General features: G+C 41.7%; 1 long non-coding RNA gene across 1 annotated transcript; it reads left to right on the forward strand.

Annotated features, from left to right (window-relative positions):
- The first annotated feature begins 2,851 nt into the window (after positions 1 to 2,851).
- LOC133651446 (uncharacterized) lies at positions 2,852 to 8,279 on the forward strand. The gene is made up of 3 exons (XR_009826411.1): positions 2,852 to 2,913; positions 4,589 to 4,668; positions 8,008 to 8,279. It is a non-coding gene; the product is annotated as an uncharacterized LOC133651446 (long non-coding RNA).

Genomic DNA, 8,279 nt, shown 5'->3' on the forward strand with positions numbered 1-8,279 from the left:
GACGCTAAACCAATCGATGCAAAAAAAACAACAATATTTGCTTGATATTTCTGTGCTTTTGTAGTGTAATATCAATGTGGGCTGGATTAAACAAACATGCAATCAATGACCTTACAGGCCGCTGACATCTTGAAATTCTTGATAATGAGCTCGCCGGCTGCTTAAGGAGTCCGGCGTGGTCGCGGCCTGCCGAGCGAAGAAGCCCTTTCACCTGCAGATTTGACCAGGGGGGGGGAGCCTCACCTTCACTGGGGAGGACTATTTGGAAAGCGCTGTCGAGGCAAACAGCGGGGATAATTGGAGCGTTTTGTCGGGACATTGAGATGCTCGGCGCGCGGGCGGTTAGAGGAGAGGCAAGGTATTTGCCGAGCACGTCTCCCATTGTGAGATGAAGGAGGGGTGGAAAAAAAAGTTCTCCGTGCATGAGAGCGCTTTTGATTTCAACACGTTGGTCTAAATGTCAGCGGCAATTAGGTAGCGGCGGGGCGAGGTAGCCCCGCTGCGTCCATGGCCTTTAACTTTCTACTTGTCTTCTCTCGCTAGGTTAACTACAAATACTTATTTGTACTTCTTCCACCATTTTACAAACCCCGTTTCCATATGAGTTGGGAAATTGTGTTAGATGTAAATATAAACGGAATACAATGAATTGCAAATCCTTTTCAACCCATATTCTATTAAATGCACTACAAAGACAAGATATTTGACGTTCAAACTCATAAACTTTTTTTTTTTTTTGCAAATAATCATTAACTTAGAATTTCATGGCTGCAACACGTGCCAAAGTAGTTGGGAAAGGGCATGTTCACCACTGTGTTACATGGCCTTTCCTTTTAACAACACTCTGTAAACGTTTGGGAACTGAGGAGACACATTTTTGAAGCTTCTCAGGTGGAATTCTTTCCCATTCTTGCTTGATGTACAGCTTAAGTTGTTCAACAGTCCGGGGGTCTCCGTTGTGGTATTTTAGGCTTCATAATGCGCCACACATTTTCAATGGGAGACAGGTCTGGACTACAGGCAGGCCCGTCTAGTACCCGCACTCTTTTACTATGAAGCCACGTTGATGTAACACGTGGCTTGGCATTGTCTTGCTGAAATAAGCAGGGGCGTCCATGGTAACGTTTCTTGGATGGCAACATATGTTGCTCCAAAACCTGTATGTACCTTTCAGCATTAATGGCGCCTTCACAGATGTGTAAGTTACCCATGCCTTGGGCACTAATACACCCCCATACCATCACACATGCTGGCTTTTCAACTTTGCGCCTAGAACAATCCGGATGGTTCTTTTCCTCTTTGGCCCGGAGGACACGACGTCCACAGTTTCCAAAAACAATTTGAAATGTGGACTCGTCAGACCACAGAACGCTTTTCCACTTTGTATCAGTCCATCTTAGATGAGCTCAGGCCCAGCGAAGCCGACGGCGTTTCTGGGTGTTGTTGATAAACGGTTTTCGCCTTGCATAGGAGAGTTTTAACTTGCACTTACAGATGTAGCGACCAACTGTAGTTACTGACAGTGGGTTTCTGAAGTGTTCCTGAGCCCATGTGGTGATATCCTTTACACACTGATGTCGCTTGTTGATGCAGTACAGCCTGAGGGATGGAAGGTCACAGGCTTAGCTGCTTACGTGCAGTGATTTCTCCAGATTCTCTGAACCCTTTGATGATATTACGGAGCGTAGATGGTGAAATCCCTAAATTCCTTGCAATAGCTGGTTGAAAAAGGTTTTTCTTAAACTGTTCAACAATTTGCTCACGCATTTGTTGACAAAGTGGTGACCCTCGCCCCGTCCTTGTTTGTGAATGACTGAGCATTTCATGGAATCTACTTTTATACCCAATCATGGCACCCACCTGTTCCCAATTAGCCTGCACACCTGTGGGATGTTCCAAATAAGTGTTTGATGAGCGTTCCTCAACTTTATCAGTATTTATTGCCACCTTTCCCAACTTCTTTGTCACGTGTTGCTGGCATCAAATTCTAAAGTTAATTATTATTTGCAAAAAAAAAATGTTTATCAGTTTGAACATCAAATATGTTGTCTTTGTAGCATATTCAACTGAATATGGGTTGAAAATGATTTGCAAATCATTGTATTCCGTTTATATTTACATCTAACACAATTTCCCAACTCATATGGAAACGGGGTTTGTAGGTTGAATCTTTAATCTGTGTTGGCCCCGCCCTCTTCACATAACTCAACCAATCACGGCCTTACCGTGTCTATATCTTTTTCTACCGGCTGTCCCTGTCCTTTCTCTGCTGTGTTGGGCACTTGAGCCATCTGCTTCAAATTGCTATGGAAACAGGATTATTAGGACCCTCCTTTTTTCGAAGGAAGAGATCAATTATGAAAGGTGACAAGAACTCTCAGAATAATTGTATATAAGTTATCACAAAACTTCGTGTTTCAATGAGTTCCCGGCAAGCAGACAAAAGCTATCTTTGATCTTACCAATCAAAAGGCTTGTAAAACTCCACTGTGTAGGATGGGAAGCGACATGAAGGTGTCGGTTTCTTTGATTTATTGTAATCCACAGGAAGATTTTGTCTTGACCCGAGATCTACAAAGCGGAGAGGAAGCAGGGCCTGACCCACGTCCAGGCACCTTTTCTTTGAACTTTTTTGTGGCCAAAGGCAGCGGCTGTTTACGACCCCCCCTTCCTTTAGAAACAGCTGTTGCCATGTAATCAGGGAAAGTCCAAATAAAAGAGGAGGCGTACAATATTTCGTCAGAGCGTGGTGGGAGACTGTTCAAGAGTACAGCCCAGACGTTTCTCCTCAATTGAGCTAAATTGAATTCTGTATCTGTTTTAATTCCTTGCTTCTTTGTCTGTTTAATAGATGTCATCAGTGTTTGAACCTGACAAGAACTGAAGATCAACAATTTATTCTACACAAAAGGAGTAAGTACAAACCACTGTGACAGCAGCACTGGAGAGAGAGAACCGATCTTGACGGGTATCGAAACTGAAAGTTAACTTGACGTGTGTGTGCCAAGCGTACACACTTTCTTGATACCATTTAAGAAGAGAAAATAATATAACCAAAATCAGTGAAGTTTTGTAAATGGTAAATAAAAACAGAATACAATGATTTGCAAATCTTTTTCAACCTATATTCAATTGAATAGACTGCAAAGACAAGATACTTAACGTTCAAACTGGTAAACTTTATTTTTTGCAATTATTAGCTCATTTGGGAATTGATGCCTGCAGCATGTTTCAAAAAAGCTGGCACAAGTGGCAAAAAAGACTGAGAAATTCGAGGAATGCTCATCAAACACGTATTTGGAACAATCCCACAGGTAAACAGGCTAATTGGGAACAGGTGGGTGCCACGATTAGGTATAAAAGCCATGAAATGCTCAGTCATTCACAAACAAGGATGGGGCGAGGGTCACCACTTTGTGAACAAATGCGTGAGCAAATTGTCCAACAGTTTAAGAACAACACTTCTCAACGAGCATACGGTCCGTCATCTACGGTCCGTAATATCTTCAAAAGGTTCAGAAAATCTGGAGAAATCACTGCACGTAAGCGATGATATTACGGACCTTCGATACCTCAGGCGGTACTGCATCAAAAAACGACATCAGTGTGTAAAGGATATCACCACGTGGGCTCAGGAACACTTCAGAAAACCACTGTCAGTAACTACAGTTCGTCGCTACATCTGTAAGTGCAAGTTAAAACTCTACTAGGCAAAGCGAAAGCCATTTATCAACAACACCCAGAAACGCCGCCGGCTTCGCTGGGCCCAAGATGGACTGGTGCAAAGTGGAAAAGTGTTCTGTGGTCTGACGAGTCCACATTTCAAATTGTTTTGGTAAACTGTGGACGTCGTTGAACAACTTAAGCTGTACATCAAGCGAGAATGGGAAATAATTCCACCTGAAAAGCTTCAAAAATGTGTCTCCTCAGTTCCCAAACGTTTACTGAGTGTTGTTAAAAGGAAAGGCCATGTAACACAGTGGTAAAAATGCCCCTGTGACAACTTTTTTGCAATGTTTTGCTGCCAATAAATTCTAAGTTAATGATTATTTGCAAAAAAAAATTAAGTTTCTCAGTTGGAACATTAAATATCTTGTCTTTGCAGTCTATTCAATTGAATGTAAGTTGAAAAGGATTTGCTAATCATTGTATTTTTTTGTTATTTACAAATTACACAGCGTGCCAACTTCACCGGTTTTGATACAAACAATTGTGATATTGGCACCGGAGAGAGAGAACCGATCTTGACGGGTATCGAAACTGAAAATATTCCTCTAACAGGGACCTGAGGGTGTCGAAGTAGAGGGTTAATACACAGTAGAGGCCAAAGGTTTGGACACACCTTCTCATTCAATGTGTTTTTCTTTATTTTCATGACTATTTACATTGTAAATTGTCACTGAAGGCATCAAAACTATGAATGAACACATGTGGAGTAACAAAAAAAGGTGAAATAACTGGAAACGTGTTTTGTATTCTAGTTTCTTCAAAATAGCCACCCTTTGCTCTGATTACTGCTTTGCACACTCTTGGCATTCTCTCGATGGGCTTCAAGAGGTAGTCACCAGAAATGGCTTTCATTTCCCAGGTGTGCTCGAAGCTCGTCTTTTCTATGAGGACTATAAACATCCCATCAGTCGTCATTCCAGTGAGAGCAGACATTGTACAGTAAGTGAATGTTTTATTATGTTTGATGGCTCTTATGAAGTCTGCATGAGTGTAGTCTCTGTTGTCGAAGAAAAAAGCGAACGCTGTGATGAGTCTGTGAAATTAATATATCGACGTATGCTTAATATGAGCAAAATTCGTAAATATTAAATGTTATGAATGGGCCTGTTTCTACATTACATATGTACTTACAGCATGTGTAGAAAACATCAATGGAGGTGTTTTTTTCAGAGCGTTTTATATGCGGACTAGAGCGACTCCCGAAGGCTCCATCGCTAGCTGACTTTTACTAACGTTTATTTACGATTTAGAATGCATAAAAATAGAAAAACATGTGTGTGCTTGTCTTGCATAAGGATTGTGAATGATAGTCAAAATTCCAAAAAAAGTGCATTTTTCCTTGAAGACTTGCCAGCTTTGCACAGATAGAAAAATACAGATAATAACTATAGCAACAGCCCTTAAGCATAGAGTTGTGTGATAATATATCAGGGGTGTCCAAAGTGTGGCCCGGGGGCCATTTGCGGCCCGCAGCTAATTGTTTACCGGCCCGCCACACATTCTGGAAATGCTATTGCAAAAATAAAAAATAAACATTAAAAAAAGTAGAACGAGGTGAAATCTAACTAGAAAAAGTTGCAATGTTGACACAAAGCTGCCATGCAGGCTTTTTTTGTGTGTGCTTTTTTTTGCTTATTTTTGCCATTGCTAAAAAAAAAACAAAAAAAAAACAATGTTATAATGAATTATTGACCTATTCAATGCTCCAATTATTTCAAATATTTCACTTTAAAAATGTTTTATGTGGAAAATATTGCATATATTGTGTGGTTGCCATACAAAAACATCAACGTTTTCTTTGACAACAGAGCATAAAACAAACAAAATAATAGTTAAAACGTAAAATTGACAGATATATCTGAAGTTGATCTCGTAACTTAAGTGTTGAAAGTAAAAAAAAACTAATGCAAATGTATCACTTTGAGTGGGGCACCTTTTGTATCCTAAATATATTTAATGGGATTTTATTTATCTTTTCACTGTGATTACTCAAAAATAACAATCAATTAATATCAATGGTGTCTTGCATTATTGATGTTTTTAAGGCTCTAATTACTTCACATCAAACATTGCTTTCTGAATGTTTTGGGCAGTGGGGGAAATACTGCATATTTCAGTTTTATCATAAAAAAACTAAGTTGTCTTGACAGAAAAGGCATAAAACATTTTTGTTTTTTTTTAATTTCATATCAACCTAAAGTTGATATACTATGGAGAGATGGATGATGGAGGGATGCTGATGGAGGGATGGATGATGGAGGGATGCTGATGGAGGGATGGATGATGGAAGGATGGACGATTAGGGATGATGATAGAGGGATGGATGATAGAGGGATGGATGATGGAGGGATGGATGATAGAGGGGTGGATGGTGGAGGGATGGACTATGGAGGGATGGGTGATGATGGAGGGATGGATGATGGAGGTATTGACTATGGAGGGATGGACCATGGAGGGATGGATGATGGAGGAATGATGATGAAGGGATGGATGATGGAGGGATGGTGATGGAGGGATGATGATGGAGGGATGTATGATGGAGGGATGGATGATGGAGGAATAGACGATGGTTGGATGGACAATGGAGTGATGTTTAAGAAGGGATGATGATGGAGGGATGTATGATGGAGGGATGGATGATGGAGGGATGATGATGAAGGAATGGATGATGGAGGGATGGACGATGGTTGGATGGACGATGGTTGGATGTGATGAAGGGATGATGATGGAGGGATGGATGATGGAGGGATGGTGATGGAGGGATGGATGATGGAGGAATGGACGATGGTTGGATGGACAATGGAGTGATGTTTAAGAAGGGATGATGATGGAGGGATGTATGATGGAGGGATGGATGATGGAGGGATGGACGATGGTTGGATGGACGATGGTTGGATGTGATGAAGGGATGATGATGGAGGGATGGATGATGGAGGAATGGACGATGGTTGGATGGACAATGGAGTGATGTTTAAGAAGGGATGATGATGGAGGGATGTATGATGGAGGGATGGATGATGGAGGGATGATGATGAAGGAATGGATGATGGAGGGATGGACGATGGTTGGATGGACGATGGTTGGATGTGATGAAGGGATGATGATGGAGGGATGGATGATGGAGGGATGATGATGAAAGGATGATGATGGAGGGATGAATGATGGAGGGATGATGATGGAGGGATTATGATGGGGGATGATGATGGTGGAATGGATGATGGAGGGATGATGATGGAGGGATGATGATGGATGATGGAGGGATGGACGATGGATGATGAAGAGATGATGGTGGATGATGGAGGGATGGGTGATGGAGGAATGGACGATGAATATTGGAGGGATGATGATGAAGGGATGATGATGGAGGGACGATGATGGAGGGATGATGATGGTGGGATGGATGATGGAGGGATGATGATGGAGGGATGATGATGGATGATGGAGGGATGGACGATGGATGATGGTGGGATGATGATGAAGAGATGATGATGAGGGATGGAGGGATGGATGATGGAGGAATGGACGATGAATATTGGAGGGATGATGATGGAGGGATGGATGATGGGGGGATGACGATGGAGGGATGGATGATGGAGGGATGATGATGGAGGGATGGATGATGGGGGGATGATGATGGAGGGATGGATGATGGGGGGATGGATGATGGAGGAATGGACGATGGATAATGGAGGGATGATGATGAAGAGATGATGATGGAGGGATGGATGATGGAGGCTTGGATGCTGGAGAGGTAGAGATTTACTGTAAGCATTAAATTTAAAAAATAAAATAATAATTTGACTTGTTTTTAATATTTTAATGACTTAGACCCTTTATGGTCCCCGGGAGCCCTAAAGGTAAAAAAAAAAAAAATCCATATATTTTGTTATCATTTGAAAATGACACATATCAAAATGGCCCCCGCAGGCTTGAATTTTTCCGTGTGCGGCCCTCGGTGGAAAAAGTTTGGACACCCCTGTAATATATACATAATTATTCTAACAAGACTGGTGAGCGTTGCTGCTTTAGATGACCAACCCTTTGTGGAAGTTTGTCCAAAGCTTTATTTTTTGTGCTGCGTGTTTGCGTTTCCAGTTTGAAGAAGGATCAAGAAGAAGTCTGCTGACAACACTCAGCAGGTGTTGACACGTTCCTACTGTAAACCTCACCAAGTGTCAGAAGTGGGGGAAAGAAACAAAACACAAGTGCAGCCTCCTGTGCGCTACATCATTTAGCCGAATAATATCGATGTTTTGTGTTGGTTTTTTTTTTTTGCAGAAAAACGCTGAGAGGTGCTGAGATGCTATTTCTGCGACAGCAAGAAAGTTGGTAATATGTCCGACGTGACAGGACAAACAAGAAGGTGGAAGGCAAGGTGTTTCATTACCACAGGGCACATGATTCTTCTCAGTGCATCATTTGAATTTAAAGGCGACGGATTGTTTTTGAACATATTCTCTGCGAGGAATGTCAAGCTGGCACGTAAACTGGATTTTGGAGTGATATGCTTGGTGATTATTAACATTATTATGAAGTGATTGCGCTCGTAG

Source organism: Entelurus aequoreus, linkage group LG06, assembly GCF_033978785.1.
Source record: "Entelurus aequoreus isolate RoL-2023_Sb linkage group LG06, RoL_Eaeq_v1.1, whole genome shotgun sequence".
Taxonomy (NCBI): Eukaryota; Metazoa; Chordata; class Actinopteri; order Syngnathiformes; family Syngnathidae; genus Entelurus; species Entelurus aequoreus.